The sequence below is a fragment of the Mauremys mutica genome, chromosome 1 (genome assembly GCF_020497125.1).
Source record: "Mauremys mutica isolate MM-2020 ecotype Southern chromosome 1, ASM2049712v1, whole genome shotgun sequence".
In the NCBI taxonomy this organism is placed as follows: Eukaryota; Metazoa; Chordata; order Testudines; family Geoemydidae; genus Mauremys; species Mauremys mutica.
This window is the reverse complement of record NC_059072.1, coordinates 322,878,328-322,900,460: the sequence shown is the minus strand read 5'-3', so window position 1 is coordinate 322,900,460 and position 22,133 is coordinate 322,878,328. Positions and strand designations below refer to the sequence as shown.

The 22,133-nt window shown below is 40.5% G+C and overlaps 1 long non-coding RNA gene across 3 annotated transcripts; it reads right to left on the bottom strand.

Annotated features, from left to right (window-relative positions):
- Positions 1-1,518: 1,518 nt before the first annotated feature.
- On the bottom strand, positions 1,519-20,412 carry LOC123362038. Of its 3 annotated transcripts, none has more exons than XR_006576324.1 (4): positions 20,317-20,412; positions 5,951-6,100; positions 3,200-3,936; positions 1,519-1,765 (listed from the first exon to the last, which is right to left on the bottom strand). It is a non-coding gene; the product is annotated as an uncharacterized LOC123362038 (long non-coding RNA). The 3 variants fall into 3 exon arrangements; XR_006576323.1 differs by having other exon boundaries at positions 3,200-3,933; XR_006576325.1 differs by having other exon boundaries at positions 3,818-3,933.
- Between the last annotated feature and the right edge of the window lie 1,721 nt (positions 20,413-22,133).

The following is a 22,133-nucleotide window of genomic DNA, read 5'->3' as shown; positions in this document are numbered from 1 at the left end:
GGAAACAAGCACAGACTGGTAGGACCGCATAGTGTTGCAGGTGTGGGATGATTCCCAGTGGCTGCGAAACTTTCGTATGCATAGGGCCACTTTCATGGAACTTTGTGACTTGCTTTCCCCTGCCCTGAAGTGCAAAGACACCAAAATAAGAGCAGACCTCACAGTTGAGAAGCAAGTGGTGATAGCCCTGTGGAAGCTTGCAACGCCAGACAGCTACCGGTCAGTCAGGAATCAATTTGGAGTGGGCAAATCTACTGTGTGAGCTTCTGTGATGCAAGTAGCCAAAGCAATCACTGAGCTGCTGCTACCAAAGGTAGTGACTCTGGGGCATGTGCAGGTCATATTGGTTGGCTTTAATGCAATGGGGTTCCCTAACTGTGGTGGGGCGATAGATGGAACCCATATCCCTATCTTGGCACCAGGGCAGCCAGTACATAAACCGCAAGGGGTACTTTTCAATGGTGCTGCAAGCACTGGTGGATCACAAGGGATGTTTCACCAACATCAACATGGAATGGCCAGGAAGGGTTCATGATGCTCGCATCTTCAGGAACACTAATCTGTTTAAATGGCTGCAGGAAGGGGATTTATTTCCCAGACCAGAAAATAACTGTTGGGGATGTTGAAATGCCTATAGTTATCCTTGGGGACCCAGCCTACCCCTTAATGCCATGGCTCATGAAGCCATACACAGGCACCCTGGACAGTGGTCAGGAGCTGTTCAACTATAGGCTGAACAAGTGCAGAATGTTGGTAGAATGTGCATTTGGACGTTTAAAGGGTCGCTGGTGCACTTTACTGACTCGCTCAGACCTCAGCCAAAACCAATATTCCCATTGTTATTGCTGCTTGCTGTGTGCTCCACAATCTCTGTGAGAGTAAGGGGGAGACATTTATGGCGGGGTGGGAGGTTGAGGCAAGTCACCTGGATGCTGATTATGTGCAGCCAGACACCAGGGCAGTTAGAACAACACACCAGGAAGCGCTGCGCATCAGAGAAGTTTTGAAAACCAGTTTCATGATTGGCCAGGCTACGGTGTGAGAGTTCTGTTTGTTTCTCCTTGATGAAAACCTGCCCCCTTGATTGACTCATTCCCTGTAAGCCACCCACCCTCCCCCTTTCGATCACAGCTTGCTTTCAAAGGAAATAAAGTCACTATCATTTAAAAAAAACCATGTATTCTTTATTAATTGATTATAAAAATAGGGAGAGAACTGACAAGGTAGCCCGGGTGGGGTGTGGGAGGAGGGAAGGAAAGAAAAGTCCACTTCAAAACTTGTTGAATGACAGCCTTTTACTTGGGCTGTCCACTAAGGTAGAGTGGCAGGATGCACGGAGCCTCCCTTCAACGTTCTTGAGCGTCTGGGTGAGGAGGCTATGGAACATGGGTGGGAGGGCAGTTGTACAGGGGCTGCAGCGGCACTCTGTGATCCTGCTGCCATTCCTGAAGCTCCACCAGACGCTGGAGCATGTCCGTTTGATCCCGCAGCAGCTGCAGCGTTGCATCCTGCCTCCTCTGATCTTCCTGCTGCCACCTCTCATCTCGAGCGTCCCTCCTGTCCTCATGTTCATCCCTCCTGTCCTCACGTTCATTGGCCGCTTTCCTGTACTGTGATACTGTGTCCTTTCACTCATTCAAATGAGCTGTTTCACTGCGGGTCGACTGCATGATTTCAGAGAACATTTAATCTCATGTGCGTTTTTTTCACTGCCTTATCTGAGATAGCCTTCGGGACGGAGAAGGCAGGCTTGAAAAAATTGCAGCTACAGGAGGGAAAAAAGAGAAAGTAGTATTTTAAAAGATACATTTTACAGAACAATGTGTGTACTCTTTCATGGTGAACAGCAATATTCACATTACATAGCACATGTGATTTCGGTCCAAGGTCGCATTTTGCATCTTAATATTGAGTGCCTGTGGCTTTGGTGTTAGAGATCACAGACGCAGGGCAGGGCAACAGAATTCAGCTTGCATGCGGCCATGGTAAGCCATTGTCTTTCGGCTTCTGCAACCTTCATAAAAGCAGCACACTCCTTTCCCATAACAAGCAAAGCCCATTGAGTGCTGCGGTTTTTATGTTACCGTGCAGCAGCAGAAACCAAACTAACGCTCCCCCGCCATCCAATTCTCTGGGATGATTACTTTACCCCTCCCCCCACCGTGAGGCTGGTATCAGGGAAGATCCCTGCTTGCCAAACACAAACAGCTCAGCGCCAATGGCTTCGTTGTGTGGATGGGTGCAGGGTTAATTCGATTTAGCACTGCTAAATTCAACCTAAACGTGTAGCGTAGACCAGGCCTTTGCCAAGTACATTATATAGTAATTAAAAACAGGTCTAGAATCAAGATTTCAAAGCCATTATAGTGGACAGATGCTATTTCAAGCTAAGCTGAAAGCTTCACATTATCATGATCACAATGTATGCACTATATGGTTCTATAACCACTGGTAAACTCAGAGAAAATTTAAAAATTGTGGCTTTGTTTGAAAAAGGAGAACTAGTTCCCAGCTTGCAATTAGTAGGTGAAAAGCCAGCAGCAGAATTTCATTGATGCATGCCTCTTTGAAAAGGGATCTTAGATATGTACTCGATAAGCTGAAATTAAATTAAGGAGTCTTCCGAGAAAATGAATGAATAGTGTCTGTAGCTGAAAAATCATCATTATCTCTCTAGGGAACGAATCATTCCAAAATACAAGTTCAGAGTAGGATGACCAATAGCCAGGACTACAGATTTTTTTTAAACTTGGACTGTCTGACCTTTTAATTTAAACCACAAATAAGGAGAAGACGAAAAGTGCCCTTCAACTCCAGAAAGCAATATAAATAAACTATAGTGAATGGAGCTCAGTAGGTTATATTAACTCCTTTGAAGTGAATAAATTTCTGATGATTGTGCTTATAATGATACATCTAAATGCTAACATTACAGCCAAAGCTAATCCACCCATGATATGTTCATTTAATTATCAGATTTTGTGATGATTTGACTTAAATTAGAATGTGTATTTTTTCCCATTTGCTGGGGTGATTTTTTATGCACTTAGAAACAGTTTAATCAAAATCTGGCCAAGGAAACATATTCCAAAATGGCAGGGTAACCTTACAAAGCTGCCAGGAAAATTTACCACCCCTAGATGTAAAACCAGCTTGCTCATCCTTACTATGATAATGACAATAACAATATTTTATTCACCTGCCAAAATAAATTCTTTCACTTGGATGATAGGGTGAGTAGAACTTTGGAAGGTCATGGTACAGAACAGAAATTGCTGAATGAATCCTTATTGAACTCGTTATAAACGTCCTGGAATCTTACTCTGATGACATCCAAAACAAAGTAATTTTATATGTGACTTAATCTCTCTTCCAATTGATTTAGTTTCATTTTCAGAATCCATCCTACCTATTATTACCATGCCATTGTAGCTATACAAAATGGAACAACTCCAGAGAGATTGTAAACACCAGACCCCACAATGACATTGACTCAGCAGTTAGAGCACTTGCCTCCAATGTAGGAGGTTAAGCTTCAGGTCTCTGCTCCGATTCTTCATTAGACAAACTCAGATTTTACCTTGGCAGTCTGTTATTCCAGAAGGGATTTCTAACTTGATATAAACATAGCTTTCAATATGATCGTTTTAGTGAATTACACTCTACATTTGACCTTATCCCTCAGTGATTTTCCCTCTAGGGACCACAGAACACTTGCAGTATTTACACACCACAGGAAATCATCTTTCCTCCCTATATGTCACCATAATTCTCAACGAAAGTCAATGGGAGTTACATCATATACATGGTGCACTACCTAAAGACATAAGCTGATATTAATTCATTCAAATAGAGCAGTCTGTTTAGCATATCGCAGATCTTCAGTTGTTCCAAGGTTGTCCAGGTTTCTTTGGTTTCCCACTTACTCCATTTCTGCTGAACAAAACACACACAGAACCAACCTGTTATCACCAGGGAAGGGAGAGCTTGGAACAAATACCTGCTCCCACTAGCTTTCCCAAAAAATTCTATCCTCAGCGCATGAAAAATTTTAGGCTCACAATTTGGGCTTCAGTGAAGTAATATGGTTGAGGGCCAGGAAAGGAGGGGGGTGGGGAAAATTAGGTGTACAATGGAAAGTTAATTACACCAATTTCTGGTTATTTTATTTAAGACACCTTATTATGGTGCCTAAGTATTATTTGGCCACTTATGGACTTTTACACTCCCTACATCCTTCTGAATTTAACATGACATTAAAATGTTTAATGTACTTGATATTTCAAAACTCAGAAAGTTCAGACTTACTAAAATTATGGCTTCTTGGTCCTTCCTCCTCTAGCCATATCCCTATGTTGCCCATGAACCTGTTACTCAATGGAGACCCAGAGGCTATGGTACTGTAGCCTTAGATCTCACCTGTCTGCAGGAAGAGTGTCTTTTGTACAAGTAATCATTGTTATTCAATGGAATTGCCCTTGCAATGCAGGAAATGAAGATCATAAGGAATTTTAAAGCTCTGGGGCAGCATGATGAAACACCGATATACTGGTGTCTCCAAAGAAATTCATATCCATAGCATTTCTCTCACATGCTTCATTAAAAGGATGTGACCATAGCTGTCAGCACTGTGGCTCATATTTTGATTAACAGCACTTTTGTTTTCAGTAGAAGCTGTGGTTGCTCAGCACCTCTTGGAATCAGACTCTAAATGTGCCAGTTATATCAGGCTCCTTGTTGAAAGAGAAGCGGGAAATCAATACTCTATCTACTGAGGCTGGTTTTCTAAAGAGCTGCAGAAAAAAAATAAGTGTCAGTAATGGCAGGAGTATGGGTTCAACTTCCTTTTTCATATAAAATGCCACCAGGTTATATGGAGATACAAGGTGGGTGAGGTAATATTTTATTGGACCAACATCTGAAGCTGGTCCAATTCAATATATTACCTCACTTGCTTTGTCCTTTTAATCACATTGCAATGTTTCATCTCTGAGGTGGCTGCATTTCTGTGGTGGGAAAAGTGATCCCTAATATGCAGTTTACAGTGTAACAAAAGCAAAACATTCAGAAAACATTTTACTAGAAACCGCTGAAAACTCCTGATCAAGATAATGTGTTTAAGTTATTTTTCTTTAGAAAAATCACCTCTTTAGTTGCTCGTTGCAATGCATAAAACCCCAAAATACTATAGTAAATGTTGGATCAAATTCTCTCACTCACACTGGGGCAATACCACAGGCTTTGATGGGGTTACACTGTTACAAATGAAAGGAGATTTTGAGTCAATTAATGTAACAATCTGCTGCTTCATTTACCTTCCCCTCTTGTCTTCTGGCTTGTGCATCTCAGCTCTTCATTCACTAAACGTGAAATCAGTTCCTCTAGAGAGAGTCAACATAACCCACTGGACCACATGCATGATCCACAGAAGATATGGGTCCATGGGACACCAGGTAAAGAGTTAGAGCCTGGCTCTTTAGCTCAAACTACACACTAGACTCATGCTTTTAGCTCTGCAGGTGTCCAGTTCAATCCTTTGTGTTGGCCAAGATGACAGCCACCATACAAATAGAGATTACAACAGGCTCCCATTCTCCAAGGATTGGCCACAGAAGGGTACATGTAATACATGCTGACCAGTGGATCACACCAGCACCACTGGAGTTCCACCTGAGCCCTCAAAACAGAGTGTAAGTGCAACATGGGTGGAAGACTGGTTCTCTCCAGGGGTGGATTTCACTCTTAGCACCCTATGGTGTAACTTGTCTTTGCTTTGGTGATCACTTACTCATTAAAATTGTCTCAGACTTCCAAGTGAGAGTTCCACAATCAGACTCAATTCACATCATTCCCCTGGCGCTCTCTCCTTCACTGTCCCTCCTCTCAGCCTCAGTGCCCTATTCCACAAGCAGATCTGCTTCATATTTCTCAACACAGTGTTCATACTCACCTCTGACACTCATGGTAAGGTTTGTGCATGCATGTGCCGCGTTAGAGGCTGTGCCACACTTCATGACGTCATCTGTCACAGTCTGCAGTATATTGGACCAGACTTTCAACTGACACTTCTGCTGATAAAAGCTTATCAAGGGATTTTATCCTGGGAAGATGACAAAATACACAGGATCAAGATTCTGGCTGTAATGGACACTTATCTTCTCAAAATTGCAAAAAAGCAGTTCCCCCAAATGGATGATGATTCTTGTCAGACCACACTCATTGTCAGACCACAGAGTACAGCAAAGTGAGCCATAGACAGAATGTCCTTGCCACATGTGCTGTATGCTTCAGAGTCCCCTTTGATTTTACCTTTTGAATGTAATGGCTCAGTTACAAGTAACAAAACTGAAAACCTACCATTGAACTGAATATCCTCTCACTAATCAGTAACTGAATGTGAAAGGAAACTAAAAGCCATGTTATCAACTCTACACAGACTTCATTTCCAAGAACACTGTCTAAACAGGAATGGTTTAAGAGAGGGGAAAGGATCAATCTAATGGTTGTACAGTGCAGTAAAGTTCTTTAGAGCTGATAGTTTTGATCTTGGTTTTTATACTGTATGCAGTTCTACAAGAACTACAGAAAGATACTTATGGTGATACAGCTAAATGATTTAGTAAAACTATTTCTACCTTTATTGACAGCAGGGGTGCTGGAACAGTTTGTACAGTGGGAGTGCTGAGATCCATTGAACCAAACTGTAAACCCTGTATATGATGGAAACAACTTCAAGTCAACAACCCCCTCCTCCACCCCCGACACTCCTAGTTCTAGCACCTGTGATTGATAGTTTAAATTCTGATTTTTATTTCACCATGGAAGTTTATTTTTAACCTCAATTGACACTCTGCTTAACCACCCTATTTTCATTTTATTTAACCCTGCCAAGTATTTCTCACCTTAAGGTTATCCCACAAACATTTATGTTCATGCTTAACTCTATGCACATGAATAGTCCCATTGGCTTCTGTAGGGCCACTCATATGCTTAACGTTAAGCATGCTATTTATTATTTGATGCATCAAGATTAGGGCCTCATTGCACTAGGCACTGCACAAAAGGCAATGAAAGAATGAAGGAACAGGGAAAGCTCAGCTTCTCTTTGAACTGATCCAGGTGGAGCTTTTTCATCCCAAGCAGAGTAGCCAGAATGCAGAGCACTTGAGTATTTTGTGTCCCAAAAAAATATTGCTACTAAAGTGTCCCTGTGCTTTAACTTTGAAAATATGGTCACCTTATTTATAGATCTTGATCCTGCAAGGTGCTGCTGAGAACCCTTGACAGCCATTGAGCTGGGTGGAAGATAAGGGTACTCTGTACCTTACAGGAGTGCTCAATCCTTGTAGGATTGAGCCCATAACTGCCTATTTCTGCTTGGAGCATGTAGTAACTGGTTAGTAATTATTTACTATAATGGAAATTACAAAAACCTAATTTGATTTGAAGTTCACCTTACATATAGCATAAATATTCAGGCTAAAAGAGCTTAAGACCCTTTGAAAATCTTAGGCCTGGTCCACACTAGGACTTTAATTCGAATTTAGCAGCGTTAATTCGAATTAACCGTGCACCTGTCCACACCAGGAAGCCATTTAATTCGACCTAGAGGGCTCTTTAGTTCGAATTCGGTACTCCACCCCGACGAGGGGAGTAGCGCTAAATTCGACATGGCTATGTCGAATTAGGCTAGGTGTGGATGCAAATCGAACTTACTAGCTCCGGGAGCTATCCCACAGTGCACCACTGTGTTGACGCTCTTGACAGCAGTCCAAGCTCAGATGTTCTGATCAGCCATACAGGAAAAGCCCTGGGAAAATTTGAATTCCTTTTCCTGTCTGGGCACTTTGAATCTCATTTCCTGTGTGGACGTCGTGGCGAGCTCAGCAGCACTGGCAGCGATGCAGAGCTCTCCAGCAGAGGAGTCCGTGCAATCTCAGAGTAGAAAGAGGGCCCCAGCATGGACTGACTGGGAAGTCTTGGATCTGATCGCTGTGTGGGGCGATGAGTCTGTGCTTTCGGAGCTGCACTCCAAAAAACGGAATGCAAAGACCTACGAGAAGGTCTCCAAAGCCATGGCACTCAGAGGATACAGCCGGGATGCAACACAGTGCTGCGTGAAAATCAAGGACCTGAGACAAGGCTACCAAAAAATCAAAGCGGCAAACGGACGCTCCAGAGCCCAGCCCCAGACATGCCGCTTCTACGAGGCACTGCATGCCATTCTCGGTGGGTCTGCCACCACTGCCCCACCAGTGACCGTGGACTCTGAGGATGGGATAGTGTCGAGGGGCAGTTTCTCGGCGATGTTCGCCGATGGGGAAGATGAGGAAGGGTTTGTGGAGGACGAGGCAGGCGACAGCGGTTACAATACTGCTTTCCCCGACAGCCAGGATCTCTTCATCACCCTCACAGAGATCCCCTACCAACCCTCCCCGGCCGTTAACCCGGACTCCGAATCAGGGGAAGGATCAGTCGGTAAGTGCTATAAACATGTAAACATTTATTTCTTAACAAAACAGGAATAAAAACTATATAAAAAGAAGGTCAATGCATATAGGTATCGAACAAAAATCCTCTTGGGACAGTTCAACGAAGCTCTCTGAGAGGTACTCTCTTTTTGGATCTAAGAGAGGACAGTCATGTCTCCAAGTTCTCCTGGAGTAGTTTCTACTATTTAATAGTGAGTATTAATTAGAAAGGCGAATTAGTCTTATGAGTTGATTTCTACATTTGCAATTGTGTGTTTGCTAAAGGAAATTCTTTATTCCTGTTTGCTGATTTTGCTTTTACTGAGAAAGGGGGGAGGGGGAATTCTCTCCAGAGATTGATAAATTTAGACCCTGTATTGTTCTATCTTGGATTACAGAGACAAGTTACTTTCTTTTTATTCTTAATAAATTCTTTTTTGTTAAGGACTTGTTTGGTCTTTCCTTGGGTGGATTCTCAGGGAAAGAGAAGGGGGAGGTATCCCTCTGTAGTTAGATCCTGGTATCTCTCCTAGGAAAAGGGAGGGGGGAGGAAGCAGGGGGAACGGTTTATTTCTCCTGGGTGTAAGAACTCCATGGATTTGGGGCTCTTGGAATCCCCTAGGATTTTGGGGAAGGACTGTGTCTCAATCCACATATCTGATTGAGTGGTGGCAGCTTACTAGATCTAAACTAGGATTTTAGTTTAGAGGGAAACCAAGTCAGGTCCCCACATTGGAGCCCAACAGCTCCAAGTGGGGGTGAGACCTATGACTAGGTCTATGACTGCACTAGGACTATTCCATTAGCATGTAACCATAGCTTATTTCTGTTAATGTTTACTTCAAACATGATAACAAGTATGACAACAGTGGGCATTCTCTATACAAGGTTAATCAGTGAACCCTAGAGTTTAACAAATCACTCATATTTTTTGCATTTTTATTAAATGTTATTGGTCCTTCTAATATGTTTTGGTCATTACTGAAATTTGTACCATTGTAGTGTAAGTTTATTGGCACCCTGAATCAAAAGTGAAGAAACTGTTAGGATTATATAGTCCCTCATATGTTAAAACTGGGGCAAAAATATTTCTACTAGCACTATCCACCAGATATTCAAAGCAATAGATGGGGAGTCAAGATTCCCAGCTTCTATTCTTTTTTCTTCTGATTTGCTCTTTTGATGTTGGACAATTTAGGGTAAACTTATCCACAAATACACAGAGACCAAGTAATCACATAGGTGGGGAGAATGAAATTGAACCCCATATAACTTTAGGCAGGCTGTAGCCTAGCTCCTCTATGGCCACTATTCAAGCCCTCAGGCTGTAATCTTAGCTGCTGCTACTGTACCTCTGTTGCATCACTAGACCACTGAGCGAGTAACCACACTTCCTGTCCACAAGCCCTCCCTACATTTCTGTCTATTCAGTGCTCTGGTAGAGAGTCTACCACTATGTGCAGAAGTTGTGGCGACCACATAGTATGGGTGCGGCTAATGAGTAATTCAGAAGAATTTACAGGTGCCTTATTCTTAACTCTTCAGCACCTCTGTAAAAAGGTGTCATATCTACATTTCTCGTGCATTGATATGTTGAGAGTCTTACTTCGTATTGTTAAAACACTTTGATATACTCCGGTGAATGGTCTCTTTTTAAGAGTAAAGTTCTTCATTTTCCTAATGTTTCAAGTTTTTAAGATCTTAACATTGAGCAAGCACCTTCCATGTTATCGTGAAGGATTTTTCCTCAGGGAAGCTTAACTCATGTTTTTTATTTAATGAGATGCTGCAATTAGTATTTTTCTGAGTCACTGAATGTGGATCAATACCCTACAAAGGAATTATATACAAACATTTCAAGAGGTTTCTCTATGATGTCAATATATTAAAATATAGTTCATATTCCTGAAAACATGTGTTGAGCTTTTGTTTTTCCATTGAAAAGAAGATGGGGGACAAAGTACTAAAAGACCTTTAAAAATTGATTAGAGACATTTTAGCTATTTTAGTATCAGAGGGGTAGCCGTGTTAGTCTGGATCTGTAAAAGCAGCAAAGAGTCCTGTGGCACCTTATAGACTAACAGACATTTTGGAGTATCCGACGAAGTGGGTATTTACCCATGAAAGCTCATGCGCCAATACGTCTGTTAGTCTATAACGTGCTACAGGACTCTTTTCTGCTTTATCTATTTTGGCATTGCAGGTGGAGAAAACATACATCAAAATGTAAAACATTTTCACTTTTATGCACTGATTTCTGTATCATTTATTCTAACCTAATTATGTTATTTATGACCATTGCAGCCTGTACCCCAGGAGGGATATTCTGCTTGAGAAGATCATATTTGATGCTATGACAACTAGCAAGTACCTTATAAAGACATCTTTGCTGAAAATGTACAGTTGAGTTGTTCTACTTTAAAAAGAGAGAAAAGGTGCTATTACAAAATTGTCCTCCATACATGAGCACTCAAAATGAAAATAGAATATTTATAAACCTGGCAAAATAATTGACAAAACCCAGCCTCCACAACTGTGATATAAAGTGTAAGAAAGCATTGACCCATACAGCTATATGAATACAAAAACTGCCGTTTCCTTAGCGAAGCTGCTGTCCTGTTTCAGATGTTACTGACTGTGACAGGATCAGGAGTCTACATGTTGTTTTTCTCACTTCATTAACAAATCAGAGGAGCCACTTATTTTATTGGATATGTCTGTTTTGAAGGGGTTTTAATTTGTTCACAAACGAGCAAAACAAATACAATCTCATTTTGGTACATAAAGCCATTACCAAATACCGTTAATTAGAAAGGCAAAGTGGTTAGTTAGAAACACATTTTGCCTTCTTGTGAGGAAAAAAGATTTGTGTGGTTGGCTTCATGTTTATTTTCTCATTCAACATGGGAAAACTCATGTGGTCTCATGTTTATTTCCCACCATTACAATTACAACTTCCTTTCCCTGCTTGGTTAACCTTCTCAGCAACCTAACAGAACACTATCTTATTTTTAGTGCCACTGTTTGAACAGCAGAAAACTGCAAATCCCCTGGGTGTGATAAAAAGACAGTAAATAAAAGATCAATATTTCCATGCTCTTGTAAGAAGTCACCTCCTCTTTATCAAGACTAAAATCCTCCTGACTATAACAATAAAATATTTGAAACTCCATGCTTTGGAGCTGTGACTACTATGTCATAAAAAAGAGCAAAGAATCATTAATTGCATGGTGCCACTTTCCACCTGCTGACTACCTTTGAATCAGATCCTGCAGGACGTAAAGAGCCTCATTCCCATTCAGTTCAGTAGAAATTTAGGATGCTCATTACCCGGTAGCTTCTTACCTTTAGAACTGAACATTTTCATTGGCTATAAGAATTGTAGGGCTTGATCCAAAACTCACTGAACTCAATAGAAAGATTATGCCATTGGTTTCAGTGGGCTTTGGATCAGGCCTGTAGCCCAGAGTCAGACTCTGCAGGTCAAAATAGTGAGAAAACATGCTCCAGGTGCTTCCTGTTTCCACTAGGAGGTGTAGCCCTGTGCCAAAGATGAAAAAAGGCAGGCAGAGATATTTCCGAGAAGGAGAAAATTAGATAAAATTCAATAAATAGCTTCTAATCCTCTGCTCTCACATCGTCCATATCATGTTTTAGTTTTGTTTTGCACCATGAAAGAGCATTTATTTTACCACTGAGTATTTTGACTGTACCTTAAGAGGATTCACCTGTCTGAAATGATAAAACAAAACCATCACCACAAGTGATTAGTTCAAAAGTTCACAGTTAAAACCATCAAGCAGGAACCTCCAAAGAAAGATAGCTTCATCTGTCCAATATATCTGTGACACTGACAGACTGGTCAACTGGTGTGGGACCCATAACAGCTTAACAGGAGGCATTGAAATGGTAAACAGAAATATCTACAAGGAACGGCCACCAAAGCCATGTTAAGTAGACTCAAATCTTTGACACATTTGCCTGTATTGTTAGACAATCAAGAGTAGATGCTAAGTATATTTTGTCTGTTTACCTATATCTTATTAGAAGTTTAACAATGTGATCTAATTAGCTTGTGGATGCTAAAATCCTGTAGCTGTCTTTTAATGATTCATTATTGTATTCTATTGACTCCAAGAGGTAAGATACTGTAGGAACTAATATTATTTACATTGTCTTCAGCTTAATTATCTGATATAGTGAACTGTTTTAGTAATTTGAATTACTATTGCTTAAATGTATTGTGTGAGAAAGGACCCATTGAATAGACATCAAACTGTTGGCTCATTTTCATCAAAACCCTCCTAGTGAAATTACATGTCAGCACCCAGCTTGCTTCAGCTATTAAGAAAACCCTGGGCCTGATCATTTTTATCTCAGGTCTGCTTAAACTTTAACAGGGAAGGTCTAAGCCACAAGACTGAGGTCTCCGGATTAACTCTGGATTTACCCTGGAATTCTCATGGAAGAATCTGAGCAAAATCTACATCTGAACTGCCTATTGGATTATAGTGTTTTAAATTCATTCCAGAAAGACTTTTACAAATCAGCAGCTTTACCATCTCTGCTATGAAACTGACCTATGGACTTTACACACATTTGTATATATATATTGATCTCTTAATTATATATAACATTTTTCTTTTATTAATAAATCTTAGATTTAGTTAATAAGTGTGACACTCTGTACCTTGGGGGAACCCCCCTGCACTCCCATGTTCATCCTTATAATATGATTGTGTGGTATCCAATACAAAGTTTGTCATGTCAGGTGTCTTCAGAAGGCTCATGATGCACTGAGCATTGTTGTTATAGTAATGTTATAGGTTGTAATTTCATGTATATAGTTATGAGGCTGAAAATGTGTCCTCATGGTTTAAAACAAGCCCAGGCAAAACTCTGCAGGAGCAGAGGGGCAGTTCACACCTCATCAGGGCATGTACGGGACAAACCCAGCCCAGCCTCACAGGAACAAAGGACACTGGCCTAGGCAGCAACAAAGGATCTGTTGGACTCTCAAGTGAGTCACCCTCTTTCCCTCAGTCAGTTTGGGACTATGATGAGGTAATGCTCACCTGACTCTGAAGGGGAGGAGGACAAAGCCAAAAGGGAAGAAAGAACATGATAAGGGAGAGATGTTTGCCATGCTCTTCCTCTCTTCCATCTCTATCTACAGACACCACCAGCAGCGACTGAAGCACTGAGCAAAGGGGGAGCCTACCTGAATAGCAACCAGACAGCCCATAGTGAGAAGCATCTAAGTTTGTAAGGGCACTGAAAGAGTTAAGATCAAGTTAGAATGCATTTTGCTTTTATTTCATTTGACCAAATCTGATTTGTTCTGCTTTGACTTATAATCACTTTAAATCTATCTTTTGTAGTTAATAAATCTGTTTGTTTATTCTACCTGAAGCAGTGTGTTTGGCTTGAAGTATGTCAGAGACTCCCCTTGGGATAACAAGCCTGGTAAATATAAATTTCTTTGTCAAATTGATGAACTCATATAAGCTTTCAGTGTCCAGTGGACATAACTGGACACTGCAAGACAGAGGTTCCTAGGGTTGTGTCTGGGACCGGAGGTATTGCTAAAGTAATTCGGTTGCACAATCCAAGCAGTGGCTGGCCAAAAGTGTTCACTCACATAGCTGAGAGAGGCTTATATGCTAGAGGCTGTCCGGGAACATCCTAGGAGTGGGGGTCCTCACAGCACAGCAGGGTAAGGCTGGCTCCCAGAGTTGAGGATTGGAGTGACCTAGCAGATCACTAGTCCAGATAACACCAGGGACTGTCCCAATAAGGATTGGCTGTAAGCATCTGTTTGGGTGAGATCTGAAATATTAATTGACCTGGTGGACACCATGGTCAGAATATCGATAAGGTCTATCATAAAGGGAGATCTGTTTCTCTGCCATTGTCAGATAAGTGTAGCCATAGAACTCTTCAGAAATAGCACAATTTGTCATTAGCTGTATTAAAATTGGCTCTGCCTGGCTCTTGTGTCTGTGTGTGTGAAGCCTATGAAACATGAACCACATAAAACATTTGAAAATGCTTTTATTGTGATTTTGAATTATTTTTGATGGCAACATTTTTATCCTCCTAACAGGAAGTCAACATATTCCATAATCTGAATTCTTTCAAACTAGTTTTACCCATTTGGTAACTACAGCATTTGCTGGCAGAATCTTTCAGTGGCAGGATATATCACTCATAGTTAGTTTGCCATCTCTCCTGCTAATGTATTGCATAGTCTGAATTATTGTATTTTCTGTATCAAATACTCACAAAGAATTGTGCTTTTTCTTCTGTTTCTCTTCTGCTTCTGACACTTACAAAGCATCTCTTACCCAAGTATATAGCATCCTTCAAACAGATTTACTAAAACTACACATTATATGGGATCATTTTATCTATCGCAAAAATGCAGCTACCCTTGGAGATGGCCATTTAGCAGCCACAGCAACACTAAACAATATTTTAGAATAAAAAGAGTGAAAAATAACATCCAGTTGGAACTGTCAGAAAAATTTCAGGTTAGAATGTAATTACTCATTTTAAATGTGACAAGGACTCTAAGGTTAACAGAACCTCTTGTGCTTGCTGAAAATGCCACCAGTGGACAGGGCCTCATCTAATCTGAAATACTGCATTTCTGACTGTGTCCCCTAGTACTAGTTTAAGGTCTTGGATTGAATACTGACTCGGAGAGAAGAGACTCAGTTTCAACACCATTTCCTGAAGAAACTCCATTTTTCTTAGATAGGTCTCTCATCTGACCTTGCATTATGAATGAGAGCTGTCAACAGGGCATTGAGCTGTGATATTTTCCTTAATGTTAGAGGTAGCACTAAGCAAATAACGCATAACAAATCTCTCATTTGACCAATTCCATCCACAAATTGTCCATAAATAGAATAAATGTGAGTGCAACTTTCATTTTTCTAACATATCTCTGGATACTCCTTGGCCTGTAGCTTGTTTCTGAGCAGTTCACTGTGATTATCTGAGAACCAAAATGCTTTGATTCTGAATGAGCACATAGGTCACAGTGTATGGTTTTGTCCCCAACTGAAATAAAGTGAACACATAATGGGCATGGACACTGTCATAACAAATGTGTTTAAGAATTCAAATTCATACATAAAAACAATATTTGCACAGTATTTGCCCAGTTCTAAATGGGCCATACAAGAAAGGTATCTTCCTTACTTCTAGAAGACGCAACCATCTCACCTCAAGCTATCATGTTATTTAAATACTAGTTGATTGGTACGTGTTTACAAGAATAACTAGTTGGTGAAATACACACTGGTAGATTTAATAACAGTCACTGTAATCTAATTAAATAACACAAGTATTAAATAGACATACTGAGGTTTAACAAATATGTAAGAATTATGTACTAATTCTTAAAATACACCATTGATCTCGTACCTCATTAACTGAGGGACTGCTTAATTAAACACACATTAAAAGCACTTAAATTGTTACCAGTCCTGCTCCATAATTTATACTACCTCAATGGTGGTTTATTTTACCATGTTTACAGCTCCCCAGACACTTATTCAAAAGAAACATAACATTCAGTTCCCAGCTGTCTAACTTCAGTAGAAATAAAGTGCACCATCACTCACTTTATGGCTTTCTCGGGCTACAATCCAAGGTACAAAATCTCATCCTGACATTATCTGAGGATTTCCTGTGAGGATAGCCATGAAATTGCAGCATCTAATTGAAGTCCAATATAAAACTTCCTGTATGACACACATTTTAGTTCAAAAAGTGACAGCCTTAGAAGATATGCTATGGTGAATGGTGTGGTTTTTTCATGAATTTTTAAAAACAATATTTTCTCTCATAATTTTGCAGAATGCCCTTCTCTAGCTCAGTGGTTAAAGTACTTTCCTGGAAGGTAGAAGAGCTGTGTTCAAGTCCCTACTCTGAATAAGACATAGTGAGGATTTAACCTATAATCTCCCACATCCTAGGTGAGCATCCAAATCACTCAGCTATTAAGTAGAAGGCCCTGCAGGTGTGACAGGCAGGGGAATGTCCAGTTTGTGAATCCTGACAGGGCTTAGGTATGAATTAGGGCATCAAGCTGCTTGGTGATGACAGGATTTAAGTGGCTCTCTACACGCCCACTGGCAGAAATTTAGGTGCATAAGGCCCTTTATGACCAGAAATTTAAGTGCCTATTAAGGTGCCTAAATGGGGTAGGGGGCAGCTGAGTGGTTGTGGTGGGGGGGGGGGGGAGTTTGTGAATTTCGGTGTCCTAACTACTGGATGTAGGTGTCTAAATCCCTCTGGTGAAACTAGCCCCAAATCCCAGCACATATGGGGATTAATAATTACTTACTTACACCTAGTTCTTTGACAAACCTTCAACTACAGTATCTCTCCTTTTAAAACATTTACACTGATTCTAAACTGTTAGTGAATGGGACAGTTCATCTGATACTTCAAGCTTTCTAATTCTTCACAGTCTAAGCAACAACTCAATGCAATAACTAGATGTTCTGAAGATTCATGTTAGGACATTACAAGCAAAACCACAACTAATATTATCACAATTAGAAAAAGCATTTAACCCATTTCACTTCTTGCTCTTAAAGAGTGAGACTCAGTTACCAGGATTCTTACCAGGTCATCACCAACAGGAAATCCACAGGAGGAGGACAGAAGTCTTAAGAACTTTGTGAGCTTCATCTCAGAGAGTTTCCTGCACATGCTCCCTTCAGAAGGGGAGAGTCAGGAGGGCTGTGAAGGAGGAGAGGCCCTTAGTGGTATAACCAGGGTACCCTTGACTATTTGGACAATGTGCCAAGCACCCCTTGCAGATGTGGAAGGGGCTGCTGCCGTCATTAGAGTATAGTAGTGGCTGTGTTTCCATGCCATACTGTAAGGGCAAGGGCAAGGACAAGGATTCGTTCTTCCCATTTCCTGCTGAACTCCAACCTTGCACTAGGGTTCTGCCTTTAATACCTATGTCTGTCCAAAGCTATGCTGGAAATAAAACTTAATTAGGATAACATTCATTCTGTAGCTGCTCATTCTTCTCTTCTGAAAGAGAATCTTTTCATTGAATTTAAGGCTACTCAGCTCGTCAAAATTACTTCAGTATCAGAGGAGGACCTATACGTTAACCAGTATAGCTATATCTTCTATGAGCACAAGTCCTCATTTACATAGGCCGATCAAACAGGTCCCTAGGGAGTTCTTAGGACCTAGGCAACCTGCCCATCCCTATCTGCCTGATGTTGCTGAATGCCCATTTAACCTTATCACCCTGAAGTCAACCACAGGAATGGTTTTGCAGCCCTAGAAAAAAAAAACCTGTTCAGCTATTATGGCAGAGCTAGCTCTGAGCTCAAAAGTAATGGGGAAACGCTGCAAAACTCCATCATCTGCATGAATGTTTTTTGGAAAAGCAGAATTTTGGGGCTTGTTAAACATTTCAAAATGTTAGTCACAACAACAAAAGGGACAGGAAAGCAATTGTCTCATAGCTTGTTTGTTCCAAGAAATATTCTGAGGGAATAGAATATACCACCTGTAGCTAAAAACTTTAGTACAGATGGGCACCAACACTAATTATGCAACAGAATATGGAAAGGATTAGTGCTACAAAACAATCCTGCTGGGACACCAGAGAAGCAAAGAGAATTTTTTTTTTAAATCTAAATGCAAAAAAATCGACTTGGGATGATTAGTCTCATTTCAAAAAACAAAACATTCCAACATCCACAACAATGGTAAAAATTAGCTTTTGTGATGTTTTGTTGGAGAAGGACTTTCTGCTCAGTCCACAATATATTTAATTAGCTCTTGCTTTCTTACAGTGACATGAGCTAATTTCATAGACCTGATGCTGCCATTTGAATTTGGTTTCTTATTCATTTAAAGTTCTTTCAGTGCTACAATGACAGTAGTTTAGCTACTTGGCAGGCTTTAGAATCCAACCCAATTAGATGCAGTTCTCCTACAAATTATTTTTAGATATGTTTCATGCTATTTAATTATATCCACTATACTGCACAGTGGAAGAAAAACATGCAGCTATAGTGTGTAATATACTATCTATGGGAAAAAATAATCAGTAGTGAAATTGCTGAATTGTAGCAATAGAGCCAAATTTACAACACAATTTGCCCTTCCTCCAAGTTGTGGAAAATCAGCTTTCACTGCTTTGCATAGTGTGGAATCCAAGTAGATTTATGTATGCACTGTTGTTGTAGCTAAGTAGGTTTATCTCTAAGTAAGATTTATAGCACAGCTGAAAGCTTAATAGCCTTTGGAATTTTTTATTTCTACTAAAATGATTTGGTAAGTAAGCCTGAAAATATTCCTATGTGAATTTATTTGACTATGCTATATGATGATACCACACCATCAAAAAAGGCACCAATATGGCCTGTAAATCTCAACTAAATTAATGAAAGCGGCAAGGAGTCCTGTAGCACCTTATAGACTAACAGACGTATTGGAGCATGAGCTTTCATGGGTGAATACCCACTTCATCGGATACTGTAGTGGAAATTTCCAGAGGCAGGTATAAATATGCAAGCAAGAAAAATTAATCTCTCTCATTTCTCACTGCTTCTCCAACAGCTCCTTCTGGATGGCTCACCATCATGTAAAGATCAATGTGACCAAAACTGAACTCTCAATAAGAGGTAGCAGACTGCCTCGGAGTCTGGGCCCACAGCGTCCAAGCTCTGGGGAAGCCCACCTGTCCTGTCACCCAGGTCCATAACCTAGGCATAAATTTTGGTTCCTTCCTCTACTTTTCCCCGCACATCTAGGCCATGACCTTTTCTTTAGTTTAGATTGTTTATATCAATACCTTGTTACCCTCACTCTCCCGATTGCCTCTTATGAGCCCACCAGTTGAGAAACACTGTGGTCAGGTATATGGTTCCACAGAGTACTGGCTGCTTCTACGCTGCTGCCTCTCCTCCTTGTTACCAGATGCAAATTACATTAAAAAAGCCAGTTTAAAGATATAAATGTGGGGATTTTGCTATTTTTTATATATGTGAGAGCCATGATCTTGAATTGTAACCAGAGACCCTGTGACATCATTCATACTTCTTGGCAAAAGCAAAAACTGCATGGAGAGGGCTTAACAAGAGGCCTGATTAAAAGTAGATGTAACCTATGTAGAGAGGAGGTAAGTCAATTTACTTAACAATTCTGTGCTATGGAATTGCTTTATCTGACTTAACGTGTTTGAGAAACAAGGTGGGTGAGTAATAGCTTTTATTGGACCAACTTCTGTTGGTGAGAAAGACAAGCTTTCAAGCTACAGAGAGCTCTTCTTCAGGTCTAAGAGTGTCACAGTTAAATACAAGATGGAACAGTTAGTTTAGCACAAACAGTTAGTTGTACCATGAGGTGCCTTTTACAGTGCTCTGCTGTGAGAGCAACCTCTCTAATCTGCCCACACACAGCCTCCAGCAAGTCAATCACTCCCAGCTGTACTGTATGAGTGCTATAGCCAGCCACCTATGAATTACACTGCCGAGCAACACCAGCAAACTCCCAGTTCCTGACTTTCCTTCATAAATGTGCTTCTTCTGGACAAGCTCATAGATAATCTGTCATTTTATTAATAGAAAATGATACGCACAAATCCTGTTATCTCAAATGGAGTTCTCCAAACACTTCAATCCAAGCACTCTGGTTTACAATAAAACAAAAACAACAAGTTTAATGACCACAGAAAGATTGCTTGTAATCACTTAAAAGCTATGAGACATATGTGTCAGAACTAGTTACAAGAAAATAAAAGGTAAAACACAATTAACAAGCTAAATATATTCAAAGCAAAGGATTCTCTCACCACATGCTTCAGCAGTCTTACTGGCTAGAATCCTTTCAGCCAGGGTCTCTCACCCAGTTCACTGTTAATTTCCTTGCTCTTCAGGTGTTGTCAATACCATGGGCAGAGAGAAAGGGAGGAGTATTTTAGGGCATCTGTTACCCTTAATTAAGTTATTTTTCTTTAAAAATCACCTCCAGCTGAGGTTCAGGAGACAGCCAGTCTGTGAGAATGGGAACCTCCAGCTGGTTCTTTGCCAAAAAGTAGATTTGTCACTCATACCCTTCTCCCTGCTAGAGAATGGCCGCTTAACCAGGCAATTGTCCATTTGATTTTGTTGATACCTGGCTGAGGTGTCAGTTTGCCTTTTGCTTCCAAGGAACTGTTTTGTGTCTGCTTTTCTAAACTTGGAACATGTCTCAGCAATGTCATGCAGTAGAATCTAATAACTTTACATACAACGTTGCCAAATGTATTTTATCAGGACAATAATAATCAGGAAATTACGAATTTCCAAATGATGCCTCACAAGCTATATTTTGTACAAGATTTATCATAGTCTTGTAAAAGGGGTGGTCAGGCTGCGGCAAGTCCACACAACTGAGAGAAGCTGAAAGACCAAGGAGGAGAAGAGAGTTGGAAGGAAGAAATGTCACAGCCCTGGATTCAGGAAAGCATACATTTTCAGAACAGGTGTTTAAATCCCATTTAAATCAATGGGATTTAAACTATGTGTTTAAAGTTAAACACATGCTTAGCTAACTACCTGAATCAGGGGCATAATATGTAACATGGTGTCATTTTAAAAATCAGTATTTTCATAAATGGTGTTTGCATGATAGCTGACTGAACCATAAGATTTATTTTCTGATAGATTTTAATTGAATAGACAATAGTATTGGCTGAGAGTAGAAAGGCACATGGAAGGCACATTAATAATACACCATACAAAGACATCAGCGAAAACTACATAAGAATATCCTGACCCACATAAATATGAACCTTCCATAGATATTTTTGGTTGAAACTAGTATTACTTGAATTTCTCCACAAATTTTTCATAGTTTCACTGCCCCGTAACATGGAAACCAGCTTTGCTGCATCTAGTCTCCTGAATCCTTGCTCTCTCTGTGCCCCAGCTTCTTTGTGTTTCTCAGATCAGGTCCCCCTTTGAAAAGTGGTTCTTTGACAGTGCACTTTCCATCTCTTTCTCTAAAAGTCTATCTTTTACTGGTAGAAGACCAGGCAGTAATTTGAATAACAAAAGGAAGTTGAACAGAGCCAAAGTGCAGGAAAATTCTTCAGTTTGGCTTTCACCTTTAAAAAACTGCTCTGAAAACATCAAGTGACTTTTTTATTTCTTATTGTAGTGTAGTACCAGGGACATTGTAGTTATGGTAGAAGACACACTTTCATTCTAATCCCTCTCTATCAAGTGGGGCTGAACAAACCCTTATGCAAGCAGAGCTGGTGTTAGGCATAAGTAGATTAAGCAATTGCTTAGGGCCCCAAGAAGCTAAAGGGGCCTCCCTATTAATTATTAGTATGTGCTGTGTGAGGGCCCCAAATTTTCCTGCTTAGTGCCCCAAAGGGCTAGCACCAGCACTGTTTGCAAGATCCATTTGGAGGGATTGAAAATGGACCAATTCCTCCCGCTTCTCCTCAAGGTTAAGACTCAATGGCTGAGGGCTGAAGGAGGCCTTTTGCCAGGAGAAAATAAATATTATTTTTTGGAATTTCTGTCTCTCTATGTCAGCTACCCTGGGTAATTCATATTGTAAGCAGGGCTAGTTCCATCACCTGTTATTAAGAGTGCCTGACATTTCTCATAAGACCCT